Raw genomic sequence first — 25,876 nt, 5'->3', positions numbered from 1 at the left:
GAGACGGCGTCTAAACGACTCGCAGTGATTTATTGCATTTAGTTCAACTCAAAGAACAAGTACACAGACTTGATGGAGTTCTGAATTTAAAATCAGGTTAAAATAATGTATTTAAATTATAGTAATATTATTGAAGGTTTAGCTAGTGCTTGAAATATTAGGTTCTGATATTTGTGTTCTTTGATCACTAGCTATGACGTATCCAATTGTGTCAACAATGCCAAAGATGTTCTCTTTATGCATTACACTCCTCTCTCTATCGCCTCCTCTTTAGGTGCATTTCTACGTAATTCAAATTTTATATCTTTTTCCTGTAATTATGGATTTCTTAGTTGAATAAATGCATAAAAGCTCGGCACCTACATTCTCATCTTGTACCCAAGTAATTCCAAATCAAACTAGATTAAAACAAAGCTAGCTACCAGATTTACAAGAACTATGCACTTCGCGCGAATTACACATGCTTGTTCTATTTCCAGCAGCTACCATAGACATTCCTGTCTAATACATTAAAATAGACGTATTACAAATACTCACGGCGCATAAATCAATGTATTGTTGAAACAATAACGAGCTGCGCAAACGCACCATTGAGACGTGCCGCTGATGAATTGGGAGATTTGTTAAGATGTTCACACTTTAGTCAGTAATTTAGAAGTAAATTAATTAGTGTGTATGAAAAATACTATGGCAAAATGTAGTCACAGATGTACCTAGTTATATTAGTTGTATTAAGTAAATGTGTATTGAGTATTGATTCAATAAAGTTCTTCCCACTCAGTATTAAGTTTAGTAGAGAAGTACATAAATCATAACTCGTTACCTTATTTACATACATTTATTCAGGTAGGTAGTTAGTCCAGCTCTTACTATATTACCAAGTGAGCGAAGTAGACTGGTAGTCTTTCAGCATAAGTAACTACACTACGTATATAAAAATCTATATAAATCACAATAAGCTGGCTTATTGTGTTATGTACAAAAATAAAACCTTTTTCTAACAAAAAAAAAAGAGTATAAAAATCACCCGTTACGACGTCACGGGCCTTTTAGTTACAAAGTGCGACACTAATGCAAGCGCCTGTTATCGGCGACCGTCACGCGATGGCGTGGTAGGTCACAAGATCACGATACACTCGTTAATGATGAATGTGATTGCTGCTTGTTAGCTCAGATTGGTTAGCTGGCTGTTACACGTTCTTGAAGGAGTTAGAACCTTATCTAAGTAAGGCAGATGCAGTCATGGTGAATGCTATAAAGTGACTTTTAGACAGCCTTAATATACCATTGAATGTGAAACAAAAACACATGGTTGGCGCCTACCATATTATGGTAATACCAATATGAACATAAAGTCATAGCTGCCACTTATAATACTTCCTGGTAATCTAGCTAGATTATTATGCAGCATTTACATCCCTATACCCTGAGTTAATCGCTCGATAAATATTGCGTTAATGCCATCAAATTCTGTATTTTATGTCTTCACACATTGTCAGTATCTAGAGTGCATTAGGAAATGAACAGCATCAATATATAAGTACGTAGGTACCTACATCTGTCAGTCATATAGGTAGGTACCTATTTTCGTCATTCGCCACTTTCGCTGTTCTCAGGTAGCATTATATAAAGTCCCCAAAGACGAAAGCCTATTGCCTTTTATCAGGCACAATGCTTTCTAATCCTAGGCTTTCACCGATATTATTTCTTCGAGAAAATCTTATACGGATTTTTTCTTGTAGATATAACTGTAATATTAGGTAATCTAAGTACACCTTAATATAGTTTCTTATTTTCACATTTCTGTTAGTTCAAACAGGCTTCTGAGGCTTCGTTGACACGAAGCTAATTTATTTTTAAGAATTGATGGAACAGAATTAAAACCAAAGGTTGTCTGAAAGTTATTTTTTATCGACAAAAAGTTGAAAATATCAAAAATAACTCGACATTTTTTAACTGTAAAATGCAACTTTCTACTAAAGATTTTTTTATGTAAAATAGTTTTTCTAGCAGATTCATTTGCAGTTCAACCATGACATAACATAAATAGGACAAAGTATATAAAGAGCTCAAAGGCTTCCGAGGTAAACTGTTATTTATTTATATGTTCGGACGCCGAGAGAATATTAATTTAATTGAGTTTGAAAACATCTAAGGAACTCGGACTTGTAGTCCGTGACGTGTGTTGCTTTATTGAAAATACAGATATTTCAACAATATCAAAGAGGATATACTCGTAAATATGTACCTGTTTACCACTGTGATGTGTGAAATTATGTAATTCGGTACTTATATATTTCAGTAAAGAACAAAATGCTCTACGAATCTCAGAATTCATTAAGTAAATTGATGTATATTTTTAATTACAAATGTTTGTACTTGAATTCTTCATTATTCTCTAGTCGATCTCAATACAACGAACATAGTTTGAAAAACCATCTTCAAAATAAATTAAACGTCGAGAAAAAGAAACTTATCGAAGAAAAGCGCAACAATATAGAGCGTCTTTCAAACTCTCTTCCACTGACTGATCGAGAATTTGTGTAAGAGTACCTGCATAATGTAGACTAAAAAGTCGGCCGATAGTTGGCCCGATGTTAGGATTTTTTAAAGAAATATATGAATTCAGTTATTAGTCTGTCTGATATCGGCCAAATCGTTGTTACGTGCTTACTACCATTCAAAAACTATCGGCCGACTAAAAGTCATAGGTACTGCTGCTCTAAATGCAACATAGTGAGTACTTACCCCATCAGAAGTAAGCACAACACTACGGATTATTTACAATGACGTACATAAGCTTTTAGTTATCAACTTATGCATTAGCCAGTCCCCTTTTTAGTTATCAAATACGTATGTTTGTTGAGATTTATCATTCCATTCTCGTATCTCGGAGCGGGTAATAGATTTTCGAGCGAATCGCGAATCGTGTAATGCGGAGTACGTTCGAACGTAGAATAAATGTATGGTCGGCAAAATGAGAGTGTAGTCAGTTGCCTTTAATGATATCTGCTGGTACAACGAACTACCATACATTTTACAAAGTGGATAATTTTACGAATGGTGTAAAGAAATTTGTAACGAATTACAGCTAATCGTTGATTCAAATTATTACCTACTAGCAGATCCCGCGAACTTCGTATCGTTTAAACCTTCCCTGGACCAGTGGGTATAAAACTTTAAAAAGCAACATAAGTTAAATCGGTCCAGCCATTCTTGAGTTTTAGTGAGACTAACGAACAGCAGTTCATTTTTATTTATTAGGTTTTAATCTTGAATGAAATTGAGAGGAATTGTTGCTAAATTCAATTTAAGTAAGTATACTGCATAATGCAACAATAATCGTACAAAAATTCTTGAGTAGTATTACGCATTTAAACTCTTCTGCGTCGTGTACAAAAGCATATGATAAAACGAATGTTTCCGATACACTAATGTTTGGATACGAAACAGGTGTTTTTGCTTCAAGAATAGGAACGTAATATAGTAGTTATTTTATGTGTTAATGCACTTCTGATTGGGTAACCAGGTGTCTAGTGAGAATCGTCACGTGCCCACTTTGGGTAGCTCCTTGTTTTAAATAAACTATTCTTCTCCTAATTATCTGTTTGTATATGCTGATTTAACTGGTAAAAAGTAATGATCTTGCCTTTATTAAGTTTTGTTTTGTATGAATAGTATTACAAAATCATAGTTTTTTTACGAGATGAAGTTCGTCTCAATCTGTCAGTTGATTATAATGTTTATTTTTAAATTGCAAAATGATGAACAAGAACAAATACTGATATTAGTATCATGCTGGGCCCGTTGTTCTTAATATCAGTTTTGTAAACAAATAACAAAATAACCACAGTGATTCTTCGCCAATTTAAGCAGACATATTCACTCCACCTTACAAAATCGGTAACCACGGTAACACAAGTGAAATTCCCAAGTTTCACTCGAAATAACCGTTTCGGGGAAAGCGAAAATCACAGCTTTAGTTGGAAACTCCGTGAGCCCAGTGGAACAATAGTTCTATCAAGTAGTTTACCTCGCGCTAATACAATAAACTCTCATTACTTAGCTGAACATTTGTTGCCATGGTAACTCGTTAAGTCCTATTAACGCTGAGATTTGGCTAAATTCAGCTATCGGAAATATAAAAAATGGCATGTTTAGTATGGTATTTTAGATACTTGTGTGATGAACATAACAAAAAATAAGAAATGAGTAGTGTAAATTCAAATATAGTGCCAACTTGTGGCTCTATTTAAGCTCTTATAGTCAATTATTTGGTTACCTATTAACGAGTTAAGATTTAGCCAAGAGACGCATATTCTTCTGAAATCTATACCGAATCTAGAAGAGGTACAGCATAAAAAATATTTTAGCAAATTAATTATCTGTCATACCCTGCATCTCATTAAGTAAAGTCCCAATTCCTTTGACAAGCCAAAACTCATTCTATATAGGAAAAACACCCTTCGAATCTGCGGTAATATGACTGCAGCGTTTGTCGTGAAAGAATGTAGGAATCTTTACGAGGCAATTTAAGTGCTCACACGTTTAACGTCGGGACCCAATCTTAAGAAGACCTAGGTTAATATAGGCTGTACTTTTGTAGGCTTCTTTGTAATAGAAGAATTTCTTCCAAGCTTTGTTACAAAATAATTAATGATGGGGCTGGCTTCTTACGATTTGGAGTAGGTACCCATAGGTAAAATATTTTCTATCGAAAATAAGGGTTGTTTGTGGTAGGCTCGTAATTAAAAAATAAAGCTAATTTAATATTCCAAAAGCAATATAACACGTATAAATTTTTAAAATTTGAGTTCGTTTTAAAAGTAGCATTATATTTTCAATTTCATATTTCAGAGTAAGTTGACAGTTGGCTGTTTCATAAGAGTTTATGTTTAAAATTCATGTATGAACTGACCAAACTGTTGTCAACTTATTATGTTGAAATGAAAATGGTTTTGTCAGCATATTATTTAAAGTTTCGCCATTTTGTGATATTTTGTACAAATTATGTAAGGTTTTTGATCTACTACTGCAGTAAATTATCTTCACAATCATTTTCTTGACTATTTTTATTGTTCACAGTGTCTTTATTTTGTAAAAACTTTACTTAAAAAATATCGTAGATGAACATCCTTGCAGTCCATTAAAGATTTTACTCAGGAAAGTAATTAAAAAAATGATTCCGTTATTGGTTATTACCAGAAAACTATAAGAAAGTAAATATTACGACTGTTCAAAATAAAAATTAAACAGCATAGCGACATCAATTAGCAACCCAGCTTTTGCTGAAAAATCAATCGTCTAATTAAGTAAACTAACGAACCAGCACAAACACGCCCAGTTATTTTTTACTCAAAATATTAATTTACGAACAAACAAACATACATAAATACTGAATATATTACGAACGAACAATATCAAATAATGTTTTTTATTCCGTAATATCTGGAAATGACAGAACAATATTGGAGTCGCGATTGCCGCTCGGGGCACCCCGATGTTTCTGTATTATAGACGTAGAATTTGTATTGATCGTAATTATTATTTTGTAATGTTAAAACGTTGTGTATTATGAACTTTAATGACATGAAACATTTCCTAGTATTTGTAGTTACATAACAATATTATTCATTTGCTAGAGTAGTTAGGTAGGTTTAAAATAAAATGCCCAACATTTTTTCACATAATTAACTACATAATGTTAATTGGTACCTACCCACTAGGAACTGCAGTGTAGGAAAGCTCCCATATCTTATTAAGATTCACTGAATCCTTCCATTTATCATTACAATACCCATTCTAAAAGGACCCCGTACGATTTCGCCAACGCAATATACCATGAGTTCACTCCCAACTAAATCTTTACAACAGTACGTAGATAAAAGAAACAAAAGCCACATAAAGATTTAGCAAACGTTTGTTTACAGTGTAAAATCGTCGGACTCGGCCAATAAACGCCACATTCTAGTTTATTTATTCTGAACGCGTATTTGAAAATATGCAACAATCTATACAATGGATCGTATCACTATCACTCCTACGCTTAACAGTGTTATCTACCAGAGCACTCTTAATTTGTCTTGGTTACCTCATTGAAATAAAACTTTCTTTTTAATTTTATTTTCCAAAAAAAATAGCTTTTTTTTCGATACTTCAAACATGCAATGAAAACAGTTTTGAAAATATATGGATGACGACCCATGCTAAGGGCTCAATACATAATAGATATAACTACGAATCTAATGAATACTTTATTTTCACCTGCCTTTATATCTATTGCCCCACTGCAGGGCACATGGTTCTTCTTATACGGAAGAAATGAGCGTTAGTCACCAAATTTTCTCAAGGCGAAAAGGCAATTTCAGTCAAGGTTTCCTTCACATTTTTTCTTTAGTTACAAAATACGTATAAACTAAGAATAATTACATTAAAGAAAGAAAATGTACTACGTTTCTAAACATTCATAAACCAAGTAGTTTGTCTCCTACTTACACTGCTCGTTAAATATCCTCCAACATGTTAAAACAATTTTGTATTTCAAGGGACTACAACGGTAACATAAGTAGCATTTTGTCGAACAAATTGTCAGTCATATGTTTAAGACCTTTGAATTGGCCTTGTTCGTGTTATAAACTTTACTATGAGCAAGACATATTACTTGTTTTGTGTAGTAAAAGCTAAGTGTCTCACGTACGCAGTGATAAATCGTGCAAAATGATATTTTTCAGTGTATTTTTACTTCGTTTTGAATCGTTAGTCGGTCAGGAGACTAGAAGGCTATTTTCTAGTTAATATGAATCTGTCCCTAAGTAAATTGGTTGTACTTAAAATAACGTAATGATACCAAATATTGAAGATCAGGCGCCGGGTCCGAAATGATAGAATGAAGATTGTTGAAAATGTTGTTTCCAATTTTGTAGAAGATCTCAGCCCCATTTTTACCCCAAATCCAGTAGGTTACTAGATCGTTCATTAGCACACAAGCACAATGAACATTACATAATTCTATTCTACCATTCCGCTCATTAAATCACGTGGCTATTTCAGTTTTGATGGAACCAATTACTAAAATGTATTAGGTCGTGTTACAGGTATTGCATAACGGGCACGATGGCCTAATTGACTAATTTAATCGGCCTAGCTATAGCTATTACGGTAATTCAGATAGCTAGGCTCCATTACTAATCGGCAATGATGAACTATATTTCTCATGCGGAAAGTGGATTATGACAGTTGTGTTATAGAGTTTTTGATAGCAAATGATGATATTATTTGATTTTATGTTATGGTTTACAGAGTAAGTAAAAAGGAAATCTGACACCATCATCATCTTCTTGCCCTGTTCCCACCATACATTCTAAAACAACGTGCAATGGAAAGAAAAAATAACTGGTTGAAAGTCCCAAAATAACGTATGGCAGCACTTTGCTGCATGCTATCAAACATGACGATCTGACCACGAGTGGAAATAGTGTCAAACCACCATAATTGAGCAACAGCTCAGGCTTAAGCGAACTAAGTACTTATCGTGCTGACAAACCCTAGATTTTTCTAGGGAAAATTATAGTTTGGCTAAATAAATTTACGCTTACAGCCGTAAGTACCAATTTCAATCGAACTTTTGAAGGCATGAAAAAATTGAAAGTTGTAAAGGTGAACTTCAAAGGTGCGATGCTTCTTTATTGAAAATGTCTATAAGCAGTGATTAATTACAGCCTTAAAAAGGCTCGATGAACTTTCCTATTTCATTTTCATCTCTAAAAAGGTTCAAAAAGTATAAGTCTATATCACAAAAGTGTTATTTAGAAAACCGTTGCCGTGACGTAGCCGTGGTGTTGCCGTGACGACTGCGTGGCGCTACCCAGTGGAGCGAGTGAACAATGACAGGCGTATTGTCTCCGAGGGCTCGTTTGATGCTCACCCCGTTATGAGATTAACAGAAATCACACTGAAGCGGAAGGACGTCATGTCAACAGAATTGAATTTTGATTGGGATGTATTCGCAATTTGTATTGTTGTCCTCGATTTTGATGTAAAATGATTGTTTGTAGCTGTTTGTATTTTATAATGTCTTTCACTTGTTTTTGGTGTTTTGTTTCGTTATTTGGGCTAGGGGTGGTCTGTTGGTGTTATGTTGTTGACAACGTCTTGGAAAACAAGATAATAACAAAACTCTTCTATGGCAATAGCATAATTTATATCATGTGATGAAATATTGTGAAATAGTAGGTATTTCAAAGTGTGATGCAAAATAAATAGAGTGTAAAGGAATCATTTTACATCAAACTTTAAAGTATTATATCACAGTTATAAAGTAAGTTACTTTCGTTTTACGTTTAGTTCCCTTCCTCAAAATCATATTCGTCACTGTCCGAGCGCTTTTTAAATTTCGAATATGTGTGTAGATATGAGAAGGCCAACTTTCTTAACTTCCGGATATATACCTAATGTGAAATGAATAACATCTGTGAATTTAATTACCATCTAATTTTCACTCTAGTCTAGTAAGTAATCGCGGCGGTGTGGCCAAGACCAAGACCGGGATGGTTGGCGTTCGTTGAGAGATACCTACGGCAATAGCACAGGTCACTCAATAGTTACTACTTAAATAGGCTGATATGTAGATGATGATCTAATCACGATTTGATATAGGTAAGTATTTATATTGCTCAATCATATTCGAGCTTTTCACTAGTAGTGGACCGATTCCAATAATTTCGAATACTACAAAACCTTAATACAAATGTTAGTACAAAACAGTCACAAAAACACTAAGTTCGGTGTCGAGGTGTCGTTTGTTTTTTGCGTGAACGCTCCCACTCAACATCGCATTTGTCTTAACTCAAATTAATGGATGGAAAAACTGGGAACTACTGTTAACAGTTGTGAACTTCACACTTTCCCTCGTAAATTCGAATGTACGTGAAAAATGAGAGTTGAAATGCGAAATATATTGTGTTACTGTGTTTTTTTCAGCTTTGTCTAATTTTCTTTGCCAGATTTCTTGTGTTGATATTCCTGAATTAATATTTTTATCATCTCAACTGCAGCCATAGTTTCTAGCAACAATGCAATTTTTCTATTACATTCTCAAGCATGTATTTGTTGCTATTTTAAAGAGTCCTTTAATCTACTTTAGCTTAAACTGCCAGTTCATTTTCTCTTTGATGTCAGCACAGCACCTACATGTAACTACAACAAAACCACTTCATATGAGCACCACTTGAAATCCTACTCAACCTGTTAGGGAAAAGGAGCGTAAAGATAAAAGATAATATAAAAAAAACTGATAGCTAACTCTGTACAGAGTGTTAATGTAGGGACAGCGTTACCAAAATATCGGCTTACTTACGCTCTATTTGGCATGGGGTACCAATGTGATGTAGCTATGCATAGATTAGAGATGTACCTACTTGACTATTTACCGTTTACCTACCTTTTTTTAAGAAGTATCTACTTGCTTATTTAGCTTACCAATTTTTATCGAAATAGGTAGTACAAAGGTATGAGATATTTTTTAATAAACGCTGTTTAACGAGTAAGTAACTCTTAAAATTATATTATTATGTACGGTAGAACGACGATTAACTGAATCGCCAATTATTATCCGAATTGGTCCTGAGCTACTACTACTGGCAGTCGTTACGAGTAGTCAGAAGCCAGTAAGTCTGACACCAGTCTAATCAAGGGGTATCGGGTTGCCCGGGTAACTGGGTTGAGGAGGTCAGATAGGCAGTCGCTTCTTGTAAAGCACTGGTACTCAGCTGAATCCGGTTAGACTGGAAGCCGACCCCAACAAGATTGGGAAAAGGCTCGGAGGATGATGATGGTCCTGAGCTACTATTAACCTCTAAGTATTATTGTAGTGAATTTTTATAGTTTGTTTTTTTTTTTTTTTTAATGTCTGTTGGGGACTGCAACTTCTGATTGGGATGTTAGAGTAAACTCTATTGTAGAACTGTGTTTGTTAAACTTTATGAAGGATTTTTTGTGTGACAGTTCGTTTTTCTTTATAAGTCGGTTTTTACAATCGGGACTGATTGCAGTCCCGACAGAACGGTCTTCATATCGAAATAAGATTTATACCAACAACATAGTAAATACCTGGTGTAATTTAAAAAACAACGTTTTTATTAAGTTTCGCTCTACATAGCATTTCATATTCCAGTTATTTTGTGAAGGCTAACGAGAAAGTTAACGTTTTAAAAAATTCCAATAACGCTGACGTGAAAAGTTAAACTATCGTTGGATTTTGTAAACTTCACCCGGGCGTTGGTTGGCTATTGTTTTAAGTTTTTCATTGGACCTGAAATACTTATTTAATTATGTTTAAAATTATTTATTTAGGTATAATTTAAATTAACTTAGTTACAGTAATTCCAATATTCTGTACTATTTAAGTATTTTCTACTTAGTTGCTTACTTCTAGAGTTACTTTATTACCATTTTAATTACTGATCGTTTTAGAAATTATACGGTAGGTACCTACTCAGAAACTTAATGACTTACTGAAGTTAGGTACTCAGAAACTTAATAACTTACATAAGTTTTAATCAAATAATAAAGAGCTTTCGTGCAAACTTAGGTAAAAATTAATGCAATAGTACTTTTTCTATAAAAATATATTTTTCAATATTATTTTAGCCGTACCAATTTTTCCACAAGATCAAACATATAACATTATCAAAATAAAACTTAGAAAATTCTAGACAGTATAGCAACAATCAGTGTGTCCCGCGATCCGGCTTGCCATGCGACACGACTCCTTCACGCCTCGTTGGCTTCAGTATAACTTCCTTGCCCCACGACAACTTATCTGCTAGAAAGCATTTATTTTTATTCTGTTGTGTAACTTTTCTATATTGTAAAAGTAGGACCTTAATATCTTAAATAGTTTGGAAAGTAGGATTTGTTTATCAAAATTTCGATTTATGAATCAAGTCTTTTCTTATATTCATTTTATCGCGAGGATTGTTTCGAAATCCAAGGAAAATCTATCAGAAACTCACTTATCATTATGTAATCAGAAACCAATCAAAAGAGTTTGAATAAACCTAGTCTATATTGATTCAATTCATTAGAACTCAAATACTTTTCGAAAATAGCACTATAAAAGTATTAGTATAGATCTAGGTAGCCTAAAATACTCGTCCAAATCCTGCTTAGTATTCAATTACTGTCCAGGACCATAACCATTGTCACAAACAGTAATGTGAACACAAAAAATAAACAGTCTCTTTGCCGATTTCAGTAATCGAATCGAAACAAAATACAATCGCAGTTCACTACTCGATAAAGACATTAGAAGCCGCGATTGCACTATTTATGATAAAAGTCACGTAGTTGATACGGAGAAAAGACTTTATTAGGAAATAAGAACCTTACTAGATAGTAAACAGCAGAATATAGATAGAGTAAGGACGATGGGCGTTTTGGTACCCTGTCCAACAGTGTTGAATCTAGTACCATTGCGTAGGTCTTGGCAAGGCAAAAAATGTTTACTATGACGACTAGTCCGAAATCCTTGTCCATTTCCCGTGACATCGACTAATAGAATGTGTAATGTTCATAAATCATCAACGTAGATGAAGTTCTTAAATCCAACTGTTTTGAATAAAAACTGGTAAAGTAAGAAAAAAACAGGAATTTGGCCTTTTTAGAATGTTTGCCTGCCGATTGATTTAAAAAAAGACTGTGCAAACCTTTGCAGTTCACGCAGAACCAGCTTATGTATTTGATGAAAGTCTTTCAGTATTTACAATCAATTGAGGTTAAAAAGTCAGGAGACGATGTTTATATAGTCCATATTACGACTCAATCTTGCTCCTCAAGAGGTGCTGAGATAATGGTGAATTTCTTCTTAAAAAAAGATGAATAGAAATGTTTTGAACTTTTGTCAAATCAGATGACGATTGTGTTTCCGTAGTATGACTCTATAGACTATTACAACCTTTAGATTATAATAGAGTGTATCAATCAATGTAAGATGTCTGTTAACTGAGTTTAAAATTATTACACTGACGACATAAATGCCTCTTAATGAATTTGCATATATGGATGACATATTTGTTTCTATGTCTATTCAATTTTTATCGTTCTTGGATCGGACAGCTAATTGAGGCAAGCTCCATAGTTTTTATTATTCTTCACGTAAATACCTTTCTAATGATATATAATACGTTGCTGTTGGAGCGGGTACCAAATCCCATACAAAGTGCCCATTGTCCGTATCAATTCCAGTTTTCGCAACACGTGTAGCTTTTACTAGCTAGCTTGTATTATTTAGTAGGAAAAGTATTTTTCCTCTATTTGTGTTGTAGTTTCTGTCCCTGATAACTTATTTGTAAGATTTTATGCATGTAAATGAAAATAAAAATAATGAGTGTAAATCATTCTTTTGACGAATAATTGTCTGTCGATTTTATTTAATTAATTTCCAAAAAATCAATATACAATTTGGTCCTATGAACGTATACGTTACCTATTTTAAGTTTGTATGTTTTCTTTGGTGTATCTACGTCCCTAAAGATTACCGATATATACGAGTATACGATAGGAACCGTAATTATTGTAATCCAAAAATCACAGTATAATCCTAAAAGAAAGTCGTCCCCTTAATCGTTGGGGAATCCACAAGCCATATAAATTCACATAATGTGTTCCATTACGTTCCGTTATACGTGAACATGGCGACGGACATACGGAAACTACCCCATTAAGCGTCCCGCGGACACGAAACGTGAAACGGACCGCAAGAGGAAAATATTAATACATATTGTGAGCTGAATAAATCTATAAAATGTCTCGTGTCATTTTGCTAATGGTTTTATGATCTTTTTTCGGTTTTGTAGACAAAAGTGTATAATTTATTTATTTATTTATGCGGGGTAGCTTTGCAGCTGACAGTACAATGAAGGTACAAGTATAATAAAAATATAATTTAGTTTTCAAAATAGACAGTAACGTATTGACTTTGTTTTATTTCTCTCGTATCAAAACTGAATGGTAATTGCAGATTCTTTTAACACAACGACAATAGAAAAGAAAGAAAACAAATGCCTACTAACTCTTTAGATTAGACAGTTGCGTGGTAGGATAAATAGTTAGAAACAAAATACGATAACATAACATAAATACTTTATGTAAAGGCAGATCACTTAAAGGACACGTTATTGTGCGTGCCAGTTATCTATTAGGTATATTCAAAAGAAACAGTTTTATATAAATTCAAATATTAAATCTACTGCATTTGACTATCGAAGGAATAGAACAAAACATTAATTTGTGTAAAACTTGTTTTTAAAGGACATCGTATATTTTGAAGGAGCACATACGTACCTATAAAGTAAATGAAATTACAAGTAAATTTCTGTACTCGTATATAACCAAGAAAAGACCTCAAATAACAATAATTAGTACACACACAAGAAAAAAATCTTCTAATACTTAACAAAAGAACACGTAAAAAAATAACGAGGATATAAATTAATCTACGAAGATTTCAATAACATAGGAACATACATAAGTCATATGATGTGTTTCTGATGCAGCATCGGAATGAAACTGCATTATATTGCATTTCCAGCTACAGGTGGAGCGAATAGAATTTGAATTCATGAACGCTGAATGTTGATGTTCGAGGAATATATTGCATCTTTTCCATTTTATTTGGATTTGCAAGCAAGCTTGGCTAAGTTTATGAGTGGATAGAAGTATTTCTCTAAGAAAAATTTCGTTGTTATGATCCCGCTTCAATAATTAGATACCTACGTACGTTTCATGATAATACTGAACATTAAAGTAGCTTAAGCCCATATTTATTTAGATACTTGAATAAAAAAAAAAACATTCTAAATTCAAAACTGATTACATTACCTACCATTCACAAGAAAAAAGAAAAAATCTAATCCAAGTTCTCGTGACATCGGAACACGGAACCACGAGTGATTGCCAGTCAGAAAAATATTCACTTAGAAGCGCCCTCGGGAGCTCGGTCACAATAGATCATCGTCATGCTTGCTGGAACCTCATCTCTTCGCGACAAATCACGTAGAAATCGCCCAATCCTATCTCCGACGGGGATTTGGTCTTACAACTTTTTTATTGAATTTTTCGGGCCGCGATATTTTCCGCCTGAATAGAAACCGGGTAGTAATGGTGACCTTTTTACTTCTCCAATGTTCAGTGGGATGTGATATCTGGGACACATTCTTTTCCCATATATAATATTTACGTAATTGCTTCTGAATGAATGGTGAGGTATTCCAATTATTTTTAATAAAAATACCATTTTTATTTTTCTTTTCCACGATGTTTTAATTACGGTACGAATTCTGTGAATAGTGCCCGCTCTGTTTCGTACATTTTCATTTATTCATATTTTTTTGGAGTTGAGGATTTAAAATATGAATATTCAATGCTGAGCAGTGGCGACCAAATAAAATGTAACAGCCTAAAATTTAATATCACTTTATGTCCTCTAAATTTTCTGTTACAGAGATAAGAATAAATAAGATTTCTATCAGCTTATTTAGAATTAGAATCTGGATTTGTGCTGAGCTCCTGAGGAAAATTCGTGAGATACATGTACCGTGAAACGTAATACTTTACCGGGCGAAGCGGAAATCTCGGGACCGATCTACAGACTATCATATCGCGAATTAGAGTAACTTAAGAGCTATTAATTCTCATCCATTAAACTTTACAAAATTGCTTTTGTTTATCTTGTGTACTTTGATATTTGAACTTTAAGCCTTTAGAAGCATAAGTTTTACTCTGAATATTTGTTGCATGTTTTATCCTTGAAATGTTTTTACCCAACGTCACAAATTAAGCGAGCTGTATCCCAAACCTTTTTAGTCACTCAACATGTCCATAAAACACATACATCATTAATCAAATGCTCATTTAGTATGAGCAAGTAATGGATTACCATTCAAATATGCGTGTTTAGGAACGGATATTCAGATTGATAATTACCATTGTCATTTGCAATTTGCGCAAAATTGTTGACAAACGCAAATTAAAATAGAATTTCGGCGTTCTGAAATCAGTCAATTCGCATCGTCAGAATATGGCGGCGAGCGAGCAGAGAGCATAATTTCGCTATTTTATGATTGGTAAACATCGGTACGTGTAACGACCGGCAGCTATCCGGAGCACGGCACTCGAAGCCGCAACTCTTGACCCGAAAACCTTTTCGTTTGTAGCAGAAAATAATCCAATAATATATATATATACATCTGAAGCATTCTTGTCTGCCTGTGAAAGCAGCAATTGTTGCTGTCGATTTACTTGTACTTTTTCAAGGGTTCGCAAAAACTTCGCATTATTCGGACGCTTGATTTTCGATTTCGTTCGTAGGTTTTCAATTGTTTTTCCTATTGGATCATTTGGTTGGTATATACTTAAGTAGTCATTTATTTGATATTTTTTTTGTGTAAATTGAATGGAAAATTCAAGCTCAATGAGTTAAAATTACGCTCCCATTAAATATTTTTCGGCTCGTACTCGACCAAGTCAAATATTTTTCACATATTATTTCTGCTTTGAACAATGCTAAAAGCTCATTTTGAAGACTCCTTTACGAGATAAAGCTAAAGTTTTAAGAGACAAATGGACCTTCCCAGTTAATTTCACATGACCTTGCAAACGTAAGAAACATTTGCAGCATAACAAAAGGAAGACCAGCAAACATTTCACCTACTTTCAGTACAATGTCTTGCTAACTTTTAACGAGTTCCGTTTCCAACCGTCCATCAGAGCAGAACTATTTAAAATGGCTGCCTTCAAGTTTAAAATAATAGCTCTTGTGCGAGGATAGACTCGATAAAACGAGTGGTGACCGTCCACAAAGTTGTTTTACACGTTTCAGTTCTCTTTTTTAACGTTTGACATTTTTACTTGAATTAAGTGTTTGAATTAGTGATCAGTTCGGGAAATGTTATTTTTGTAAGAGAAGATCGCTTGATCTATTTGAAAAAGGCTTTTATTAGAAAATTGAATTGTCCAATGGAATACCTCTACCAATTTACAATTTTTGTATGGTAACATGGAGATATTGAACAGTCTACACAGTAAATTAATGACATTAATTTAGATATATTGGGCTAGGACGATATCTATCATGGACAGCCCTGATATGAAGCATGTTTAACACAACAAAAATACTTCCCTCAACTTGTTTTCACACCAGTAGTATTTTTATCAGTATTTTTCCTCTACCGAAACCAGTATCTGCAAATCGCATTGAGCTCCTCCGAAATACCTACCAGGATAACATGAAACACAGCAGCAACATTTGCTTTGATAAACTCAGTGTGTGAGAGCGTCATTAATCATTCGGCAGAGAATGGCCGTGAACGCTTCAATCGATATGTTGCCCTGGTAGCTGGTACCTTGTTGATCTGTTTGTGCTGGTGGCTGGTAAACGACGCGTGATTGCTCCGTTGTTAGTTGTTGAGATGTGTAGTGTGTTCTAGTGTGATGGGTAAGGTCGTTGACTTTGGTTGTGACAAGGATTATCTTATTGTCCTGTCATGAGCTCTGCAGGTACTGGGTGTTGTGTAATTTAGGCTTTGTTTTATGACTTATGAATTTACTATATGCACCTAAGTAATGTATCGAAAGTGAAGAAAAACATTATCCTATTCAAGATTCAGAAAACTTTATCCCATTTTTTTCTTCCTCGACATCTGCCCTTGCCGTGAAAGGGAGAAAAATTTTCATGGTGGTGAATAACTATTGAGTCATATATAAAAAAACTACAGCTAATTTATAAATAAATAAAATAATTAATAACGATTAATACATAATATAGAATATTTATAATATAAATTAATAATATATAAATAAACGAATATAAATTTAATAAATAAGTAAAATAGAAATAAATCTACACAGAAATAATACCTACTCAAATATCTAAATACCTATAATAAGATTTTCTACATTTAATTCAATATTATTAAGTTTAAAAAGCGCTCTTCGTCCTCTCCTCTAAAAACTAACTTTGCTGTGCCCGACAGGGTCCATAATTGTTTCTTTTAATTTTACCCACCAGCCTGTACACATTATGGAATGCAATAAAGTTATTGAGTATTGAGTATTGAATAATAATAAGCATAAATAAATTGAAAATTAAATGCAAATCGGTGATTAATCATAGTCAACAGCTGAAGTACCTGTCGAGAATTTCAAATTAAGTAATCTTCAACTTTTTAACTATTCTCAAGAATTGATCGCTCAAGTGATTAAGTATTTATCAATTAAGTTACTTCGGAACTTAGTGAACAGAACTGAAAATTGTAAAGTGTATTTAATTGTTGAGTTAGTCTCGCATCCATTAACTTCAAGAGTAATAATGGTTTATTAAGATTTGGAAGTTATTACCGCGGTTGTAGAACTGAAAACATATGTTTCGGTGCTTATTATTATGTAAATTAGGCGTAAAATTCATAATTACCTGCTTAATTAACTTAGTTGTCTACGTTTACTCCTTCTGCTTGACTTTGGGTTTATATCTGTTAAGAACATGCTGGTCAAAGTTGCAATGACAACATTTTCAAATAGGGTATTCCGATATTTAATTAATATGTACGAGTATGTACATATATAGCAAAACATCGGTCACATTTTATCAACATTTCAGGCAGTTGAGAGTTCGCTAAATGGGCAACACCCAAAAGCATTAATTTAATTCGTACACAAATCTATTTTACGTTAAAAGCTAGCTACTTACTTATTTACTTTAAAATTCAGCTTTTATTTTATTCACAAGTTACATTTTTAGGGTTTAGTGAATTAAACAGGTCATCCATGTTAACTAATATATTGAATAAATAACTGTAGAGGAGTAAGTATTATTTCTGGCATCTGAGTTCTTAGAAGCACCTTATGAATATAACCAAAACATAATGGATAAGACTCCTGAATAAGAATGAATGACTTTACTATATATGATAATAATTGATAATAATTTAGATTGGCACTGTTAATACAAAAACCTAAACTTACAATAAAAATAATCTCAAGAAACTATCATCATCCTCCGAGCCTTTTCCCAAACTATGTTGGGGTCGGCTTCCAGTCTAACCGGATTGAGCTGAGTACCAGTGCTTTACAAGAAGCGACTGCCTATCTGACCTCCTCAACCCAGTTACCCGGGCAACCCGATACCCCTTGGTTAGACTGGTGTCAGACTATAATCTCAAGAAACTATAACTTTCATTATTCATTTAAATCTTATTTATTGTTACAACCTTAACCGTTAATCAGTTCTCTTATCGCGACTAATGAATTACAAATAACCCCTGTTACTTATACCTAGCTAAATATAATTTACGTTCATTGTTACGTCTTAATAAACAGCCTATTAAAATTCCCGAAGGGCGACGCAGGCATTTCGTAAAATATGTGCCACCATAAAAAACATGAAAATAAGATTTTTTGGAAAACATTTTGTATTCGAAGCCCTTTTCAATGCTCGCTCTCGATAGGAGGGTATTTTTGTCGTTCTTTATTATAATTTGAAAAAATCGTAGCTCCAGCCCCCTGAGAACGTCCTCGAAATTTCCAAATTTTGACAGGTTCCAAAACAATGCTGGTCCAATAAGGAAGTAGGAAGAACAAATGAGCGTCTTCGATTTATTATGAAACAATAATAATTTGCGTATAAAATCACTCAAACGTTTTGTTATCGCGACATTTGAATTTTCTCTTTCATACTACTTTGTCATGGCCTTGTCTACAAATTAAAAAAAAAATTAACAAATTCAGATGGAATGAGTAATTTTTTTAACGCAAAATACGCAGCATTATCATTTTATTAATTTTAATTTGAAAACATTAATTTTATCAAAACAATACTGTTGATTGAGCAGGAATTTAATATTTTAAATAAAAATTATTTTAGACCTTCACTGAGCCGTTTTTCTTTTCAACATCAATTAAAATATGAGTCAAAAACTCAAGAACCATTAGCAGACTCCAAATAAATTATTTTCGTTGCGGCCTACGCTACAGTTTATTCAACGCAACAGCGTTAAATAACCGCATCAGAACATAAGTACTAAAAGTCGCGAATTCCTCTAGAGAGCAATAAAAAGCCCCGGCTGCACCGACTGAACTTTTTACAAGAAAAAAAAAACTCGCAAAAAATCCGTACAAATATTTTCTTCGTCAAATTTTCAACAGGTTACTTACATAACATTATGGAGGAATATTTTTCGGAATACGCGAGTAGAGCTTTGACGACAAATCCTTATATATCCACTACTCTCTTATATTCACGCGAATGAATACGCCTCCCCTGAATATGTCGGCCAAATCCAATATGCTTCTACATACGGCTTCAATAGGCAATATTGTGTAAAGAATTTACTAGATTCTGAAAGACTCGTAAAATGGTAAATGAAAAGCTGGTCGTCTTCATAAAGATTTTGAAATCGTGGAACTCTTTTTAGTTAACCTTTTCCATTCTGGAGTATTTTATTATGAGGTACGGTTGTGTTATGATTTGGGAAAATTCTATCTACCCTCCTGGGAGGAATAACCTGCCAATGTGTACATTACTAATGGAACCGCTTTATTCGACTCTCGATAAAAATGAAAAAGGTAAACTGAGCAATATTTTTATCGCGGCAGTCGGTTTTTTGTAAAATAAATTATTTATCGTGTATCATTTATTTCTCATAGGGTTTACCATGTTGGTTTTTATTAGTTTCCCAAAAAAAAACGGTTAAAGAGCATATATCATCATCATCATCATCTCAGCCATAGGACGTCCACTGCTGAACATAGGCCTCCCCCTTTGATCTCCACAGATATCTGTTGGAAGCGACCTGCATCCAGCGTCTTCCGGCGACCTTTATAAGGTCGTCTGTCCACCTCGTTGGTGGACGTCCTACGCTGCGCTTGCTAGTCCGTGGTCTCCACTCCAGCACTTTTCGGCCCCATCTGCCATCTGCTCTGCGAGCAATATGGCCTGCCCATTGCCACTTCAACTTGCTAATCCGGTGGGCTATATCGGTGACTTTGGTTCGTCTACGGATCTCCTCGTTTCGGATTCGATCACGTAGAGAAACTCCGAGCATAGCCCTCTCCATAGCTCGTTGAGCGACTTTGAGCTTTGAGATGAGGCCGATAGTGAGAGACCACGTTTCGGTGCCGTAAGTCATCACTGCATACAGAGCATACATGAAGGTGGTTAATTGGCACGCAAAAATACGAACTAAATAACATAGTTCTTCTTCTACTTAGTATCAAGTACATATCGTATATTGCTCAAGTACGTGTTAAAAGTCTAGCAAACAATCTTAAAATATGAGGTAGCAACAGATATTTGCAACCGATATTGATCTATTTTGGCTGCTAGTTCCGAAGTATTAGAGAGCTGGAATCCGACATAAAACTTTATTGCCCCCAATGATATATGCGGCGTTATATAGCTGACCGTGAATCTGTTATTGTATCTACCGTCAAATAACAGGTATTTATGTACTTTTATATTGTGGACTTGCTCTTCGAAGGTATGATCTTGATCATTGAAACTTGTTCATAGGTGTCAGGGTTTTGTTACAAATAAATTGATATCTTGTGGTTTTAATCTAGGCGGTGGCAGTTGATGCAATTGACACTTATAAAATATGTATGTTGTATACCTTGATGTACATCCATATACTTTTGTGGAATTCGTAGCAAAGAACATTTCACAAACAAAAGTTCGGAATGCTAAGCCACACACATTTCTGGTCACTACGACCCGCACTTTAGTTAATGTTTGACTTTTTTCCTAATTAAATTACGGTGAAGACAAACTGTGTAACATTAAACCTCGACTTTATTAAAACCAACGTCACCTAACCCAACAAACGTAAACTTTCACAAAATCGCGACTTGCTAAGAAAATTCATTAGAAGTTTTTACTAGCGTAATTAACTACTAAGAGCTGTTCAGGTCACCGCTTAAATGTGGCTGAACAGTAAGTAATGCAACAAAGCTAGGTTCTTCCAACAATCCTTGGGTTTTGCTCGAGATACGAGTACCTCAGACCTGCCCCGGGCTCCGGCTGTCTATAAATAATTCTTCGCAAACTCCCGGCGGGAAAAATCGAAATGTCGGTCGAGTTCCCCGGAGCTTCGCACTATCGTTCATAATTTAACCATCAACGGGATTAACGGTACGTTGTATTGTTATTGTATCCAAGTTACGATTAATGAGAGAATATGGGTTTCTTGTTCTATTTAGGACAGTAATATATTGTGCTGTTTGTTATGTGTTTAGTCACGTTAGAGAAGTTTGTTTGTATATGGTCGTTTGTGGACGATTTCTCAGCTTCAACAATTTGAGTAGTAATCACGTGTGTTGACTTGTTGACAGTAAAGTGTGAATGAAATCGTTGACTATGGTACAATGCGCGATGCACGGATGGTTGCGGGATAATAGGAGGGAGGTACACTCATTAAGTTTAGCACATTTTTTATTGAAAAACTATTAATAGCATCAGAATTTCCGATGACATAACGTATAGCGTTTTTATTGTTCCACAAATAGTCGTACTTATATAAAAGTTCCGATGCATCGGTGCAATAAAATCAAATTATAGTTTAGGAACTCTTTATTTCCCTGCCAAGAGCCTAACAATTCACTGAAAGTTTTTCAACGCGAAATTATTCAAAAGTTTTCCTCTCTGTGTTGTGCTGAAAGAATTCTTTCAAACTCTTGGTTTATTTAGACGAGAACTTGCATATTCAGTTTGAGTTCTACAGTTTTGTAGTACACCTATACAGAAAAGCAGGGAAGTCTATAGTCACGAGTCACGTTTCTTGGATGGAGACGGTATACCTCTCCTATGTCGAGGCGTCGGAGGTTTACCTTAAATTCAAACATCATGTACCTACGTAAAACATGAATTTCTGAACCACCTATATTCTACATTCTATATCAAGTCTCTGACAAATAAATAAAACAAAAAATGCAGAGTGAAAATCGTATCGGTAGTCATAAGTACCAATAGTATCATTAAAGAGTGTTTCCTATATATTTTGTAATCAAAGGTAGGAAAAACTACACAACAATCTTAAAATTAGTATTCCACATCACTGGAATTGAAAACTCAATTTCTATAATAAAGCTGAAGTATTACGATACCATTCTATTTGTGGATAATAACAGGCTTTTACAAAAATGACAGACTGATGACAGATATTTTAAGTACAGGCTAGACTTAGCTTGAACGATTTATTGAAAGCAGTTCATACACATTCACATAATCACTAATGTATATTGTTTATTGATTGCTAGTATATTCGTAACCTTTTATCCAAATTTAAAGATATAAAGAATTTTCCGATAAGTAGTTTAGTTTAGATACTCTTTTATCAAAAGATGGGGTGTGTTTTCCTTATAAAAGTTGCAATTTTCACATCCCGACCTAGATACGCAAATCACGTCTATAAATACAAACAATAAACAAGGAAGATAAATAAGTATTGAGAGGAGGGAAGATAACTTTTATACCATACCACTAATCTTCGACTCAATGCATGAAGTCGGTCGTATTTTTCGAACAAATGAACATCAAAGATAACCATTTTTATTTAGAGAAAAGTGGGTATGTGATATTCAGTAATTTAGGACAGGCCTATATTCTACAGGTTTTTATTGATTACTGCACAAATATAACTAACTTTCGTTACACAATAAAATTGGAAAACTAAATAAAAATAAAACGCTCAAACAGTCACATAACACAGTAGGTATATTTTTGTTCAATAAATTCTAAGCTCAATGTCGGCCTGAATATATGTCACAAACAACAGTCCAATATTGTAACAATACTTTGATGTATAGGTGAAAGGTTTTACGATGCATTGAATTTCGATATAGTTTTATTTTATTTATTTATTTTGTATTAGTTTTCGTGAAGGCGTAGACTTTAAGTAAACGGCTCATTTTTTTATTAGCCTTATACATAAATGCTTGATCGTTGTCTCAATAATAAGTCGCGAATGAACAAGGCCTTATCTTAACCTATATAATTTATAGATATAATTTTAGTCTTAGCACGAAAACCACAAGCCCGTTTGTCTTAAGACAAATGTTATGAGATTTTTTTGCCTACATAAGTGCCAAGGGCATGTCAAAGTGGCTGGCACATTATGAATTCCAATAGCAAAACAAAAAACAATTTAAATGACTGGAACAGTTAATTATGGATATCTTCTTAGCTTAGGCTTTGTGCCAGGTTTAATTTTCAGTTTAAGTTTCATCCAATTTGTCTTGTCGACGGTATAGAGGATGAAATTCTTGCTGCGCGTTTTTGGCTCTTAGCCTTAACTTTTGCATGAAAAGTAAAACTTTAAAATATGGCACTATAGGTGTACCTAGTGTTATGATTATGCGAAAGTTTTGATAATACATTGTGCAAGAATTGCAATAAATCTTGCACCTTTTGCAGAACTTGCACATTGCGTGCATTTGCAAAGTGTGCACAAGCACACACATAAAGACACACAAAAGTATGTAGTAATGCCATCAGTGATAACACTAAACATAATAACTTATTTATGAAAGCAACAAAATTTTGGATCCCTCTTGATTTGAGCAATAACCTCAAAAATCCTCAAGCAAATTGACAATCATATCAAAAGGGTCATCCCCGTCCCAAAGTCACAAACTGAATCATCATTATACCGTTTAGCGTTCAGTGAATGTTTACAGAATCTGAGGATTCCGACCTACAGAGATGCAAAGTTAATGACAACAACGGGCTCGCCGAACCATTGCCTTATCTAATCTCTTGGGAGTTGGACCATCGCCAAAATACAGATTAGCAGTCCCCTAAGAATTATCCTTTGTGACCAAACTTAGAATCCCCACAAACTTTAATAACTTGATTTGGTTTTGGATACTGGATATTAATATCGAAACTATTTTGTGCTATTGTTTAATTTGGATTGTTACGGATATCTACGTGAGGAGGGCTGGCCTTGAATTGGCCTGTTTTCTAACAATAGAATCTTACCTAAGTGAAGCAATTAATGCTAGCTGCGAAATGTCAAGTGTGTAATTTTCTGAATGGTGAATCTTGGAAAGGTAAAACTTTCGAATGCCATAATCTCACGTTTGTATTTCAAAATTTAGATTTGAATCTCGATTTTTCTTTCCATTTTTTTTTGGCCGGATACTTTTTGTCTATGAACTAATAATATTGAAAGAGGTTTAATTGGCCTAAAAGCTTCAATACGTAGGAGGCTCAAAGAGATGTTTGGTGTTTGTAATACCGAATTAAAAATACACCAAAGGAAATGAAAATCCCAATATTTAGTTAGTCTTTGAAATAATATTCCAGCGGAAGCTTTCATAAACGTTGCAGACTATGTAACGAAACGCTAATTGGTGCATCTTTTTGTTCTAAGTATTCAGCGCTTTGCGAAGGACTCTTTTGCACAAAAACGTTTGTCTTATCTTCATGCGCATGCTATATGTATATATATACTTGCGGCTATTTCAACTTGTATATATTATTTAACTTATAGGTAGGTACTGTTATTGATTATTTGCATAAATATTATTAAAAAAAAAATTAGGATTAAAGTTGTTATTTACCGTGTAATCGTGAGTTATAACAAAACTTTAATACCAAAATCAATCAGATCAGAAATCGATTGATTTTAGCCTAACCCCAAAATAATTATTATTCTTCCAGATACGTGGTACTCCATTAAGAAAATATGATTATACCGTTAATTATATCTACTATACCTACCCATCGATTTATTTATTTACTTACTTATTATTTATTTACTTATTTAAATGAAACCTACTTAATTTATCATTCTGAGCACAATGCAGAGATGGAGTGCAGTATAAAATACGTTACATTTTACATCGACTTACATTAGCTGAACGCAACAAGTTAAGCCAGGGCTGACCCCAAAAGCCTTTTGTTAACTATCATTATACTATTATATTTGTGGTGTGAACTAAGTTTTGCGTATACTCTACATTGGAAAATTATCCTAGTGTAATACTTTGTAATGGGGTAGCAAGTAAATTTTTGCTTGTACTGTAATTTATCTGAATGCATTTCATGAATTTACTGAAGTCTTACGGATAAAGGTTATCCATAATACTCTCTTTAGCTATATTTTGTTTTATGGCTGAAACGTATGAAAGTAAAATGTCGAGGGCGCTTTCAATAAAGCTTTTATTTTTTTTCAGGCATATTTTTGGATCGGTGATTTAAAAAAGATTCATACTATTATAAGGCTTATTTTTTATGACTGTTAGTATATAGCTTAAAATTTTTAATTAATTACAAAAAAAGAATGAGATACATACCGAAAACGGAACCAACGGAGCTTGAGAAGACAAACCAAAGTCGTTCAAAAAATGCCGTTTAAAAATAAAATCCAAAAAAAAAATGTAACACTTGAAATAAAGATCACTGTTCACTTGTCCACTATATATTGTGCATAGGTTCGTAGACGCGTGTTGTGGAGAGCGCGTGAGACGTGCTCAGTGGGCGGTGGCGTCGGGTGCACTGGTCCTTCGCTCCCGCCCGCCCTACTCCCCTACCTATACCTGTTACAGGTACGGTCCCCAGAACTAAGTAGCTGCTATTGATGGACAAACTGAATTGATTTTCGCGCGCCGCGATTACACTGTATTCAGATACTCCAAATTAGCAAGGCGTAGCTAAATTTTTTTTCGCTTCCAGTGTAACGCTACCCGGAATCCGGTGAGATTCATAAATTTCCAACTAACGATAAACATTAACTAGACTGCTGGAATTTACCGAACAATCTTCGGTTATTACAGATAGGTGAGTACGTTACTATACCATGGAATTATCCGTCATACAGTCTAT

At 34.1% G+C, this 25,876-nt stretch overlaps 1 protein-coding gene across 8 annotated transcripts in view; it reads right to left on the bottom strand.

The window, feature by feature from the left end:
• The window catches only part of LOC124632886 (voltage-dependent T-type calcium channel subunit alpha-1G-like), a 131,261-nt gene extending 105,680 nt beyond the window's left edge, over positions 1 to 25,581 (bottom strand). For all 8 annotated transcript variants that reach the window (XM_047167876.1, XM_047167872.1, XM_047167874.1 and 5 more), the window contains exon 1: positions 25,348 to 25,581. The gene's annotated coding sequence lies outside the window, so the exon portion shown is untranslated. The remainder of the gene's footprint in view (positions 1 to 25,347) is intronic.
• Between the last annotated feature and the right edge of the window lie 295 nt (positions 25,582 to 25,876).

The sequence above is a fragment of the Helicoverpa zea genome, chromosome 9 (assembly GCF_022581195.2).
Source record: "Helicoverpa zea isolate HzStark_Cry1AcR chromosome 9, ilHelZeax1.1, whole genome shotgun sequence".
In the NCBI taxonomy this organism is placed as follows: Eukaryota; Metazoa; Arthropoda; class Insecta; order Lepidoptera; family Noctuidae; genus Helicoverpa; species Helicoverpa zea.
The sequence above is the reverse complement of the archived record's forward strand: the minus strand, read 5'-3'. Positions and strand labels throughout refer to the sequence as shown.